This window comes from Taudactylus pleione, unplaced genomic scaffold, assembly GCF_031769625.1.
Source record: "Taudactylus pleione unplaced genomic scaffold, aTauple2 ptg000044l, whole genome shotgun sequence".
NCBI classification, from domain to species: domain Eukaryota; kingdom Metazoa; phylum Chordata; class Amphibia; order Anura; family Myobatrachidae; genus Taudactylus; species Taudactylus pleione.
The window spans coordinates 1,663,131-1,678,222 of NW_028284446.1; positions in this window are offsets into that span (position 1 = coordinate 1,663,131).

Consider the following 15,092-nt stretch of genomic DNA (forward strand, 5'->3'; position numbering starts at 1 on the left):
GGAATGAAAATCTTCGTTCGAAATGCCGGGCATCGGGCTCCCGACGTAGGGATAACAATAGGCGTCGGGATTGCACAGTCAGGAAGCCGGCGGTCAGCATTTCAACCGTCTGCCTCCTGACTGCACCCCATAATATACACACATGATTTCATTGATCTATCTTTCGGACAAGCAACTGATTGCTAAACTTAATTTAAGGACATTTAGGGATTCAATTTTCTATCCTCCCAACCGCAGAATGTAATAAATATTCAAGTGTTTCTAAATAAATACCTCAATACACATGGAGTACTGAGGTATAGTTTTAGTGTGGATTAGTCTGAATACTTATTATTGCAGGATAATTGGTGTAGAACAATCACTTACACCATCCCAGCTATTTAAAAGCAGAACAACAAGTGGAGTATCACCGTCTATCCATATCATTGATACACTTGTGTTACCTCGGTTAGACCTGTATTTAGAATACCTGAATTCTTAATAGTATTTTAGGACCTGAAAAGGATCGTTCTGACCCAGCAGCTGAACTCTAGCAGGAATGGGAGTATAGCTAAGGAGGGATCTAGTGTACATTGACTGTACATTGTTTGTACATCGCCAAAAAACACTTCAGTTTGGTGTTAGTGATGAGCTTCACTCAGTCCATTATGTAGGCCCAGAAGACAGTCTTATATGTGATGTTAGCCTACCAAAAATTCCTAAAATGAACAAAATAATCTGAATGTTACATTATCTATTATGTGTTCATTTACATGGTATTTGTTCCTCCGTTTTCATTTTGGTATACACTCTACTTAAATATGGTAGCATCTGCTTCCCATGGCACTGCCATTTTCACTGATTATTATTTAACGATATCTCTAGGGACATTTTACTAACAGCTGACACTTTGGAACAGGTGCCACAGGGTCAGATTCTGTGTAAAGGTCAGCATATGTAAATATGTACCCATGTCCTTCTGCCCTACATTTAGAGATATGTATGTATTAATAATGTTAAACAAGAAAGCTTTGTTCTGCAGCTTGGCAGGGGATCTGCTAAGTACGTGTTTGCATTAGTGTTCAATATTATGAGGAATCCTGTATAAAGGTCACTTTGATTGTTCCAAAGTGTTAAAGCCTGTTTTGATTAGTTGGGTTGGTATACAAACATTGTACTGACCTACAGTGACTGACGGGTATGCAGTCAGTTTGTCGACAGTAACAATGTCAACACCTGGAAAATGTTGACATGGAGAGGATATTGATATTGTCAAAATGTCTATATTAGGGTTAGGGACAGTCTTGCCTTAAAACAATAATGTTGACATTCTGACCTAATACCCGTATACCAAACCCTGACTGAGTTGATCAGGATCTAGTGTTGGGTTTTTATCTCACAGCCTACAGCATTTTCAGTAGTGTTAAGGGGCCTATCCATTAGACTACTTTGTGAACAATCCCACCAAAACCAGGAGGTTTGGTTCACATTGTACACAAAGTTGTGTAATTGATAGCCGGCAAGGAACAGTGATGCGTGTGCACGCTGGGTCCTTGCCGACCCTGACTATCTACTGAACATGCTTGTCAACCTGACGACGCTCGTCAGGTTCGGCATGTTCAGAGATAGGAGGTCGGACTCCTGCACTGAATGACGTTCAGTGCGGGCACCGCACCTCGGCGACCTGAAGGTCTGAACGCTAGACTTTCAGTCTTTCAGGTTGCCTAGTGAATAGGCCCCTTTTAAGGTGGGTACACACTATAGCGATATATCTGCAGTTGATGGTCGTTCATACACACTGGTCATCATCTGCTGCTGCAGAGGGTGGGGGGCGTGACCTAATTGCTGAACTCGTGGCCACACCCCCTTCGGAGGAAAAAAAGAAAAACATTTGCAGTGCTGGGGAGGGGACACTGTGCCCCTCAGCCTGGCGCACAGCCAATGGGGGCGTGATCGCTCCCCCCCCCTTTGGCTTTAGCAGCCTCGGACAGTCTCCCAGTGCAGCCCAGCACACAGCGGCTTGTGCTGGGCTGCTGTGTTCTAATAGGGGAGCGGTGCCGGACCCGGGTAATTAGCACCCGCACGCAGCTCCCCCTCCTCCTCTCGGTGCCCCTGTCGGCTGATCGCCCGTACACACTTGCCGATGGACAGATATGTTTGCAGACATATCTGTTCATCGGCAGTGCAGCACAGCCAATGCGATATGTCTGTGATTAGGGCAGGCCTGCCCAGCCTGTGCATCTCCAGCTGTTGTTAAAAGTCCCAGCATGCTTTACAGGCTAATCGGTGGGAGGGTATGCCTGGGACTTGTAGTTTCAGAACAGCTGGAGAGCCACAGGTATGCCAGGCTTGGGTTAGGGAATATATATTACAATAAAGTGTGCTCGGACTGATTACATGGTAAATATGTAAACCATGTGCGGCTGCTGTGTGACAAGTAATAAATACGTTTTGTAATTAGGTTACTCTGAAGTAGATACAATACAAAATATTAAGCACCATGATAACAAGAAAAGGATAGAGGTTAGAAGCTCCATGTTTTGCAACTGTTTGTTAAGACAAATGTACAGAAATTGGGGTCAGTGACTGTAATAGAACTTGTTTTGCATTTAGCTTGTTTACTGGTGGCAGAGATGCATGACTGTCCCAGAATCTCTGTCAGCTAATTCTATGTATGTTCCACTGACAAACCATCTGTTATTATTCCAAGTTGGGTTCCTAGCAGTGCTTGTTGCCATGACCTTCTCATAATTATCTTTCATGTGATTCTGTGGCAGTCACAACAAAAAGGCTAGCCAGGGCAAAAAGGATCTCTTTCACTACGCTTATTATGTGAAGCGGGTGGACAGTAGATACAATATGTGACTAACTGCAGCAACTACAAGCCCATCATTTGATAAGTTACCGCTGAGAACGGTGATGCAAATACAAGAGGATTTGGGGTCTTCCATATATTATTGCCCATTTTCTTAGTAAATATACCCCTAAGTCTGTGAAATATTAGTACCTTTCCTGACATCTAAAGAGAGGATGTCCTGCATCCCTACGATCACAATACCAACAGCCGCTAAGTGTTAGGGTTAGAAGGGGGCTTAAGCTGCATACACACACAATGATTTTATGAACGATTTTCTGTCAGATTATCTGTCAGATTTTTGAAAGTGTAATGAACGATTTTTTGAGCTACAAACGATTTTTGTAACTTCCCTTAATGAAAATCGTTCAGTTGGTCAGTCAGAATGAACTACAAACGGGAACGTGCATGAACGATAATCGTTCATCGTTATAACTCAAAAACGGAACGATTTTTTCAACGATAACGACATCATTATAGTTAAATCGTTCAAAAAATCATTACGGGTGTAGGCACTAGGGGGAGGGATATGGTTAAGGGAAGGGGTTATAATCCTTACAGAAATCTGACTGAATACTGCTGTATAGAGGAACTTCGTATGCTTTGGACTTTGTCATGGATATCTGTCCATTTAAAATATACCTAAAGCCACCCAAAATAGATTTAGAAAGCCTTTTAGAGGAAATGCATTGTATAGCTTATGTCAGTAAAGATGGAGAAATGTTGCACTTTCCTGTTGGTACTCTGGTTTTCTGTATTCAGTACTTCTAAAGCTGGCCATTCACTATGCAATTTTCTGTCAGATATCTGTCCAATCTGGCTGGTTGGAATGAAAACCTGGTAATGTATGGGAGCAAATAACAGTCGATCATATGGTTTTAAACACTGAAAAAAGGACAAAAAAAAATTTGTTAAATTCGTGTGTTTTAACCAATTTGTCTGAACAACCATTTTTGGCTATTTTCCAGTGTTTGTGAGCAAATGGACGATTGTCATTTGCTCTCATACATTACCAGGCTTTCATTCCAACCAGCCAGATTGGACAGATATCTGACAGATAATTGTATAGTGTATGCCCAGCATAAGTCATGGGACTTTGTAATTGGGGTATAGGTAAACACCTATGTAATGGTAAAAGGTAAATGAAGGTGTTCCTTGCATGGACTGATATCAGTGGAGGGAGCCAGTCTGCCTCTTCTATTTCCCCATTTCTTCTTCAGGGTCCACAGGGAGACATTGTGGTGTAGGTCAGACCTGGAGGACCGGACACCAACAGCAAAGCTTTTCAATCCCAAGATGCTCCGGAGGGCACTTCAGTTTTGTTGGTGTCCGGCAGGAGCTGGGCCACCATTATACCAGTGGGCTGCATTAAGCAGCCCAAGCTTTAATTTTATGATTTCATTTACTTTTTATTTTTTTACCAAACGGGTGAGCAGCACCAGACTCCTCCAGACGTCTGTGCTGTTGCCCCATCACCCCTCCACAGCGCCATGATACAAAGCTTGTGCTAGGTATTCCCGGCGGGGCTCTGAGGGGTACTAGTTAGCAGGCTCCCTGGATCCCAGACTGCAGCCCAGAATTCAGGGGACAGGTAAGGCGGAACCCTGTTAGCGGGGACCCCCGCGTCTTAGTGCAATCTTGCCTCTGGTCTCAGGAGACAAACCGGAGACACTGATGTGGTCACTGGCTCGCCCATTACTCCACTAGACCACCGGGGCATAACTAAACTGGCGCAGAGGCATATTGTAAAGGCCAGGGGACCCAGTGGTTAACGTCAGCCAGGGGATAAGGCGCTCTCCCTACAGCCCCTCCCCCAGCTCAGGGCGCTTTCCACTGCGGTCTAGGTGTTCCCTGAGCTGCTCATCCTCCGCCCCCTCAGAGAAGCATGGCAGCCATTTTAGGTGAGCAGGTCTCTGGGAAACACTGGGTCCAGTCTCCCTGTATACCTCTCCCATGGGCCAGGTTACACAGTGCTATATCCTACCAGCCACTGTGGTCTGTGTAGTTGATTTTAATGCCAATTGCAGACATGTAATGCTTTTTTCTGTGTTTGTATGTGACTTGTGCTAGCGCAAATCTCTATTTTCTATACTGTCAGTGTTTATACCTGTCCCTTTCTTCTATTATAACCTGACTTACTAAGGTTTTGGGGTTCGTTGTACCTCACATCTGCTATTTAAGGGTGAGGACTATCACATACTATATAGCGTGGTTGCACAGTACATTGTGCCATATTACACATAATGCAAGGTGTCCATTGCACTGTATCATACTGTGTATTCTATTATTCTTTTAACTATGTCTGGCAGAGTAAAGAATAACAAGCAGCCTGATGCTGCTCCTCCTCCTACTCTGATATCTTGTAAGTCCTGCTCTGCGGGCTAGCCGCAGAGGACCTCATTCAGGATAGTCTCTGTATTAATTGTTACACAGCCCCAGGTCCATCAGCCCCAGTGTCTCTCCCTCAGGACCCACCATGGGCTGCCTTTTCACAAATGCTGGCAAAACTTGTGGACCAAGTAGAAGTTCCTGTGGTAGCTCCCTCCTATGGGATGGCCACAGCAGGTACCCCCTGCAAATCCTTTGCCTCCCCTATGGATAGACGTACGGTCTACCTCAGTACAGAGTTTGGCTAATACCTCATTTTAACAAATGCTGTAAAAAGATAAACCTTTACCTACCTGTACTTTTACGTGGATCTATTCACACAGGGTATGTCATACTGCCACACATGTCAGTTTTCCCATAAATGCCTTGGGTCCTTGCATGGTTCATCACCCACAGTGCAACCTTAGTAGTGCGCCCATCATGTCTGCCTCACCTGGTACTCTAGTGGATGGGATGAAAAATACATGGACCTGATTATTATGGTGGGACCCTGCTCCTAGCATCAGGACACTGCAACCACCCATTTTGTGTCATTTCTTCTTCTAGGCGTAACCTATTACACCCAAGACGGCTGCCTCATTTGGTACCTTTTGTGGGTGGAATATATAACCCATGGAATTTATATCCCAAAATGTCTGCACCAACCCTGCAATATACTTATTTTGCTATCTAGGGTTCGGTTGATTTTAATTATCTCTGTGTGGTTTTCTGTTTTTTGCAACACCAAATCCTTGTAGAATGTACCATGTTTTCTGATGTCTTTAAAGCGACCTTGAGTCCTAATGGAGAAAAGCTCTATATGAATAAAATAATTATTATATGCGCCTTCCTCCCTGTCTACCCCATCTGTGTCTCCTGTTTGTCTGCCCTCCCCCTTCATAATGTAAGCTCTTATGAGCAGGGCCCTCTACCCTCTTGTGGTTCTCCTTACTTTACTTTCATCTACTTCTTACTCCCCACTAGGGCACCTAACACTTGGTTGCTTAAGCTCTGCTGCTTATGTGGGTGTTGTGGTCGCTAATGTAGCAATATATATTATCCATGTCCTTGTCCTGCATTCTGTTGTATTGTAAGCCTTTAGTCACATTTTTGTTTATATATTTTGTAAGGCACTGTGGAATACTTGTAGCGCCTTATAAATAAATGATAAAAATAATAACCTACTAAACGTACTATATCATCTTCCCGATCCATACAGTTATCTGATTCTGAGATATCATCTGGGGAGGCAGAAGACGCAGATCTCTCTCAGTCTGACTCCGTCTCAGGAGAAGCCACCCTCTAAACTACATACCTGCTCTTGTGAGAGCTGTTAAAACTCTTCTACAAATAGGAGCGGGTTCATCCTCTTCTAAGAAAAAACATGCACTTTTTAAGTGACAAAAGGTTGTTTTAACAGTGTTTCCTCACTCTGACCAGCTACCTGATCACATGAGTGAAGCTTGGAATATGCCCGGTAAAAGGTTTCAAATTCCAAAACGGTACAGTTCCTTTTACCCGCTTCCACCTACTGATTGTACTAAATGGGAAGTTCCCCCAATGGTGGATTCTCATGTAACACGTCTGGTTAAAAATGCAACCTTGCTCATTCATACTGCAACCTTCTTGAAGGAGACCACAGATAGACATAAGCTTGTCATAAATCTATATACTCTCTTACAGGAGCTATTACTGCTAGGGCTATGGCCTGGGTGGCAAAAGCCCTTGAGAGTTGGGCAGAGGCCCAGAAAAGACTTTTCCCCCTGATGCTTCGCGGGAACAGCTGTCCTACATATCTCAAAATAGAGATGCAGCCTCTACATAGGTGAAGCAGCTATGGATATGGCTTTCCTGGCCTCCAGGATATCTGCCACTTCGGTAGTGGCCTGTCGTATTCTTTGGCTACGTTCCTGGAAAGCAGATTCAGAATCAAAACGGGCTCTGGAGTCTCTGCCTTATGCAGGAAACATCCTATTTGGTCTAGAAATTGATAAAATTGTGACTACTTTGGCAACTAACAAGACAGCGTTCCTGCCCTCTGCATATAATACAAAGTCGTGGACGTCATCCTTTTGCCCTCAAGGCAAAGCCAAGGGTCTGTCTTTTCCATGGCAACTGACATCGACCAAGGCCTGGGCTACTAGATGTCACCTGCCAAGTCTGAGGACAAGCCTGCAGCCTGACAGGTCCAGCCTCTCCTCCCTGGCGGCTCCCAGGGTGGGAGGCCGACTTCTTCAGTTCACCCAAGTTTGGCATCAAACCATGTCAGATGCCTGTGTAAGAGAAGTGGTCTCCCACAGATACGCCCTCCTTCCTGGGGCAACCCCACCAACAGTTCTTTTGCACGGGACCTCCATCGGACTCAACCAAGGCCCTGCTGCTACAAAAAAACATTCAGCCCTTATTGGGTTCAGGAGTAATAATTCGGGTCCCCTCCTCACAACAGGGCAAGGATGATTATTCTACCCTTTTCTTAGTTCAGAAAAGGGTGGAATGGGTTTCATCGGCCTATCCTCAACTTCAAGTCTCTGAACAAGTTTATCAGGGTGCCCAGATTTCGTATAGAAACCCTACGATCTATTATCCTAGCTATGGAGCTTGGAGATTTTATGGTATCCCTAGACATTTAGGATGCTTACCTACATGTACCTATAGCGCCTTCTCATCAACAATATCTCCAGTCTGCTACACTGCAGCAACATTACCAATACCAGGCTCTGCCATTTGGCCTCTCAACGGCCCCTCTGGTCTTCACCAAGATCATGGCAGTTATGGCGGCCTCTCTTCTTCGTCAAGGGATCAGACTGCTTCCGTACTTAGATGATCTCTTGCTGTTGGCAAGCTCCCCAGAGCTCTTCACAGCCATCTGCAGGTAACCATTGCCTTTCTACAAATGCACGGTTGGCTGATCAACTGGAAAAAGTCTTCCCTGACAACCTCTCAAAGGATGGTACATTTGGGAGCTCTCCTGGACTTTTGAGTTCAGAGAATCTTCCTAACACAGACAAGGTTTCAGCACTACAGCACAGAATACGCAGACTGCTTCACAATCACAGAATGTCGATTCACTCTGCAATGCAGGCCTTGGGATCAATTGTGTCCACCTTTGACATGGTGGAGTTCGCCCTGTTTCACTCAAGGCCCCTCCAACACCTGATCCTCTCCAGGTGGAATGGGCTACCCTATCTGCTCATTCGCAGACAATAAGCTTCCCCCCAGAGGTTCGCCTGACCCTAGCCTGGTGGCTAAAGACTTCCCATTTGAACCAGGGTCATCCCTTTTGGATCCTGGACTGGGCTCTCCTCACCACGGACGCAAGCCTCCGAGGATGGGGCGCACTCCTTCCAGAGCCGATGGTCCCCAGTCGAGGCAGTGTTGCCAATTAACATCTTGGAACTTTGAGCCATCTACAGAGCCTTCACTCTGACTCAGAATATTCTGAAAAACAGGCCAGTGCAAGTATAGTCTGACAACGCCACGGCTGTGGCCTACCTCAATCACCAAGGGGGCACTCGAAGTCCATCAGCAATGACAAAAGTGTCCTGCATTCTCACCTGGGCCGAACGCAATCTCCCAGCCATCTCCACAGTGTTCATCCCGGGGATTCTCATTTGGGAGGCGGATTTCCTCAGCCGTCATGACGTGCATGCAGGAGAATGGTCTTTACATCAAGAAGTCTTTCAGCTTCTAATGGACGAATGGAGTCTTCCGGAGGTGGATCTCATGGCCTCCAGACACAACCCCAAACTTCCAATTTACTGAGCCAGGACAAAGGACCCCCGACACGGCCTTCATAGACACATTGTTGGTGAAATAGAACTTCCATTTAGCATATCTCTTCCTTCCAATGTCCCTGCTTCCTTGACTGCTTCGAAAGTTCATGTTAATAGCTCCGGCCTGGCCCAGATGTCAGTGGTGCTCCAATCTTCAAAGGCTCTCCATAAACGTTCCTCATCAGCTTCCCATACGAGTAGACCTGTTGTCTCAGGGACCATGTCTACATCTGGACCTAGCCCGCCTGTTTTTAACAGCTTGGCTCTTACGAGAGATGTCTCAACGGCTAAGAGTTTTTCCGGTTCTGTGGTCCAAACCATACTAAAAGCATGTAAACCAGCCTCAGCCAGGATTTACCGCAGAATATGGCAGATATATTTCCAATGGTGTGCTCCAAGAAACTGTGACCCTCAGGTCTATAAGGTTTCTAGAATTCTTGCCTTTCAACAAGCTGGATTGGATCTAGGTCTCCACCTAGCATCTCTAAAGTGCAGGTCTCTGCTTTGTCTATCTGGTTTTAACACAGAATTGCTCCTATACCGGATGTTCACACCTTCATGCAGGGTGTTCTACGAATACAAGCTCCCTTTGTTCCTCCTGTGGCTCCATGGGATTTGTCAGTGGTGCTCCAAGCACTTCAGGAACCTCCATTCGAACCTCTGGAATCAGTGGATGTCAAATTGCTCACTGAGAAGACTGTTTCTTCTGGCTATAGGGTATCTGTTTCTTCCCCTTAGGGTATCGGATTTAGGGGCACTTTCATGCCACTCCCTCTTTTTGATATTTCATCAGGACAGGGCTGCTCTTTGAACATGCCCAGGCTTCCTTCCCAAGGTGGTTTCTCACTTCCACCTGAATGAGGATATTGTGGTTCCGGCCTCTAATTGTGATGTTCTGGTTTTGTTGTGGGCCCGGGGTGGTGATGGGAGCAAACACAGAAGCAGATTTAAAACAAACGTGGAACTTTTAATAAGTGGTTTGGTAGACATGAACAATGGGAGAAAATAAAGTCCAAATGGGAACTGAGGTGAAGCAATGAGTAAAATTCCAGGTAGTGGCAGATAGGAGCAGTCTAGTAATCCGGGTCTTGTGAGGTTGTAATGAATTGCAGGTTGAAGTGAATTTTGCAGGCTGTAGTGAATTGCAGACTGAAGTGAATGTATAATGTCCAGGGGATTAGCAAGTGGAGACAGGGTGCAAGGTAACAGCTGACACAGGTACTCAGGCAAGGGAGAGGCAATAGGAGGAGGCAGAGGATTCCAGCAGGGTATTGAGCAGGTCAGGTAAGCAGGCTAAGGCAAAGTTCCAACAGGCAGTAAGTGAGCACAGGCACTCTCTCTCAGCGACGGCTGAAAAACACGTTGCACTGGCAATGAAAGAGAGCTCTCAACTCCCTTAAATACCCAGTGCTCCGCTGTGACAGGCCAGAGAGAGCATGTGACCCACCAGGATAGGGTGATTAGATGACATGGCTAGAGGCAAGATGGCGGCACCCATGCTGGAGCGGATGGAAATACCGCCAGACCAAACAAGCCCAGAGTGACAACATGCCCGCACAGGATCACGCACAACCAATGCTCCCCGCCAGACACCAAGCACCACCACCAGACTCCCCCCGCCATAGCGACCTCACAGGTAATACCCGTCGACCGCTATCCCAAGAAACCCTGGTCGTGACACTAATTCACTAGACCTCTCTGCAGGTGAGACCTCTTTTGGACGTGTTCCATGCTCTAAAGATCTACATGGACCATACTGCTTCCATCCAGAAATCGGACTCCGTCTTTGTCCTATATGGATTCCACAAGAAGGGATGACCAGCTAACAAACAGATCTGGCCAGATGGATTTGCATGACTATCTCACAGGCTTTCACAAAGATGTGCCGACTACAGTCTCTGCTCATTCTACTCGCTCTGTGGGGTCCATAGTTGGCAGCCCGGCGTGGTGCCTCAGCTGAATAGCTATGCAAGGTGGCCACCTGGTCATCTGTCCACACTTTTCTTAGGTTTTATGCCTTTGATACATTTGCCTCTCAGGATGCTTCCTTCGGGCGTTGGGTTCTCCTATCAGCTTAGGAGCGTTCCCACCCTTGAACAACTGCTTTGGGACATCCCCAATGTCTCCCTGTGGAGCCCTATGGACCCTGAAGAAGAAAATGAGAGTTATGGTAAAACATGCCTTGGTTAAATCTCTTTCTTCGAAGTCCATAGGGCACTTGCCGTGACGCTCCTAGCTTCTTAGGGTTTTCTTCTCCTGGTCACTTGTTACCTTCTCTGTGTGAGAGTGTGATTCCTCGGTGTCCCAGTCTTCCTTCTCTCCTATCCTGCTCCTGCCTTGGGCTTGTTAACAAAACTGTCATCTGTGTGGGAACACTGGCAGTTTTGGTAGGCTAGCTAAGGGAAAGCAGATTTGTTGGTTTTGTCTGTGGTCTTATAAGGGTTCCTGTACATATCTACAAAATATGTTATTTAGGTTTATGTATTTCTGTTAAATGATGTTTTCTGAATGCCTTCTTGGCTTGCATGACACTCTACTTTGATTTGTTCTCAGCCCATTCAAAATGATTTATCACCATAGAGTTTGTTACCGCAGAGAGAGGGGTTTAGAAAAATGTCCTACCACGTGCAGGCAGCTGTATACACATCTGCAAAGTGAATGGCCTCAATGAAATGATCATTTTCAGCGCAGTTATTTATGAAATAATGTATCACCCTTTTAATTACAAATAGTTAAGGATGCATTGACCCGTAGGTCTCTTTGTAATCTTGGAATATATAATTAGTACACCTTTCAATTTTTAATTGTTTACTTTTATACTAGGTTCCTTTTTCTACGTTTATCGTAAATAAAGTTAAGAGCAAATTGAGTACACCAATTAGGACACGCATAAATTCACTTTTCCCCATAATCACTCATTGATCACACTTTTAAGTATTGACTTCACTATTTATAGTTTTCTACAATTAACTATTCTGCTTTACATCCAAGTATCACTAGCAGGCCTGGTGACCTAGCTGGCTAATGCACTTTAGCACTACATGCAGGAACCAACCCTGACCTCTTTACAAATACATTTTCCTCTTTTAATTTATTGTCTCTGTCACCGCAATCATATTTCAACACTATAGCCTTCTTTAATATGAATTTTGTTTCATGTTATAAATTATTTTGTTTTGATTGTGCTTCTTCATTATGAGAAGAATAGAATGTGATGTAGACCAGATGGGTAGCATGAGATTTTAGTAAGGGTCTCAGCTTTTAGTGCTGCCTGTGAATAGCATGCAGATTGCTGAAGTTGAGGATCTTGAGAAGTAATTGCCTGGCTTAAGCTATTGAGGGGATGGTGTGGACTAGCACCCGTTTTTCCCTCTTGCTCATCATCTGAGACAAGGTGTTGTGAATTTCAGGCATGGTCCCACCGGCTAAATTAAGAGGCTTCCCTGACCCTGTTCCTAAGACTTTTATGCTTTGGATGGGAATAGGTTAGTATATAGCATACTGGGAAACATCAATATTTTATTTTAAAACATTTTCACTATAGTTTATATAATGTAGGGAATTTAAATGATTTGCCCACCACAACCTTAAGATGTAGAACACAGCTCTAATGACATTAAGCCAACTGTATGTGACTAGAAATTGTAGCCCTGATTCAGAGATGTATAGATGCAAAATTGACATTTGCAGTAGCCTAGGGTCTACTCTAGCTACTCTCCTCAAATCCAACTAAATATGGCCTCTTGAAACATTGGATTTGTGATTGCAAACATAGCAGCTTTCCCAGACACGCTTGGGCAACGGCCATAAAACTGCCCCTTTTTGTGATCAGTTTAGGTCACCTCCCAGTCTTCACCCTTATATGCCAAGGAATCACAAACCCCTTCTCAAATGTTAGGGATTCTGTACACAAATGCAAACGGTATAGGACACTTGGTTTTGCGCATACGCAGTAAGGGATTTCTGGACTTTTCGCCCTGCACAGTAGCAAAACATTGTCACTATACAAAGGTTCAAAGACTTGGGTAATTTGCGTGTACTTACCCAGATTACCAAACTGTAGGATGTTTCTTAAATTTGTGTGGTAATAACTTAAGTTGCTGTAAAATATGTGAATGCCATCTATTCTAGAGAGTAAAGTAGGGTGAATTGTCCACTGAATGAACGGTTAAGGGAATTCTCATATTTAAGGGGATGGTGTATGTAGAATATACAACATAAACACTATTATGAGATGTATGCCATCATTATTACTATGTACTTTTAAAATACATTTTTGGTTTAAAAATGTAAGTAATATTTAGGGCCATATTCAATTAGCCCAGAACACTGTTCGGGAGCTAATTGATCTCCGCGATTGGCGAAAAACGGGGATTTTTCTCCCGATAATCCCCGATTTTTGCCAATATTTTTTTTCTCCCTATCCTATTAATTCGGGCGAATTAATAGGATAGTTTGCCCGTTAACACATAGGAGCTGCGATAAGCTCGTGGCCATATTTGTTTTTGCCTTTTTTTGGGCGAAAAAACGGCATTTATCGTGGATTATTTTTCAGGACACATCAAGTCCCGAAAAAAAAACCCTGATAAGTGCCGTTGTCAGGCTTCGTGGCTAATTGGATAGCCCCGAGCAAGCTAATTAGCCGCGGTAATTTACCGCAGCTAATTGGATATGGCCCTTAGAATGTTACAACCAAGAAACGGGAGGTGTAGAAATTACCAGTGAATGAACACACAATGCTAGCAAATGAACAGACCAGTCCAGTAAATGAATAATATGACTTACATATGAAAATGGGAACAACAGTCACTACAATATGTTGACACTGTTTATTTCCATCCCGGAATGCACAAACTGGCATGCTTAATATACTACTTAGAGCATGTTACTAGTATGTTTACAGTTATACTGGCAATCCGGTTAACATGCTGTATCATACTAACCCATAGTTGCCTACCCTCCCGATTACTGTGGGAGACTCCCGGGTTGCTGTGCAGTCTCCTGCTACCCTGCAAAGTTAAATAAATCCCCCGGATTCCCCAGTACCACCTCGGGAATCTGGACTGCACATGCGCAAGTCCGGATGGGACGGGGGCGGCGGCAGGCGTGGAATAGCAGAAAGCTGGGAGTGGAAGAGGGGAGAGTGTCCCAGCTATACAGTACTACTACTGACACAAGCTAGTATGCACCGTGATTGTAAGGAGGAGGTGTGTCCCTGTATGTGACAGCTCCTCCCCCAGGTGCCAGAGCGGGGCCAGCTACTGTGAACTTGTGTTTCATTCTCAGTCCTGATGCACCTGATACTGTTGCTGCTCGCCTCCAGACCTGCGCTAGCCGGCAGCCCCACATGCACCTCCACCTCCAACACAGAACTGGAGCCGGACAGACCCCACAGACTGCTGCACTCCCTCCTGTGTCTACCAGGGCAGAGAGACAAAGAGAGAGAGGTGACTGGTGCAGGGCGGCTGTGGTACATGTGTGAGAGTGACTTGACAAATATATATGTGGGAATGTGGCTGGGGCAGGAGCATATATGTGTGTGGGGTAAGTGAATGGGGAAGGGCTATGGTTAATGTGTGTGAGCAGGAGGTGGCTGGGACACGGCTGGGGTATATGTGGCTGAGGCAGGGTCAATATATTTGTGAGGGAGGTGGATGGGGCAAGGCTGGGGTATATGTGTGAGAGGGAGGTGGATGGGCTGGGGTATATATGTGAGAGATCTGGATAGGGCATGGCTGGGTATATGTGTGTGTAAGAGGGAGGTGGCAAGGGCAGAGCTGGGGTATGTGTGTGAGAGGGCAGGGATGGGATATATGTGTGAGGGAAGTGGCTGGGGCATTGCTGGGGTATATATGTGAGAGTGAGGTGGCTGGGGCATTGCTGGGGTATATATGTGAGAGTGAGGTGGCTGGGGCATTGCTGGGGTATATATGTGAGAGTGAGGTGGCTGGGGCATTGCTGGGGTATATATGTGAGAGTGAGGTGGCTGGGCATTGCTGGGGTATATATGTGAGAGTGAGGTGGCTGGGGCATTGCTGGGGTATATATGTGAGTGAGGTGGCTGGGGCATTGCTGGGGTATATATGTGAGAGTGAGGTGGCAGGGGCATTGCTGGGGTA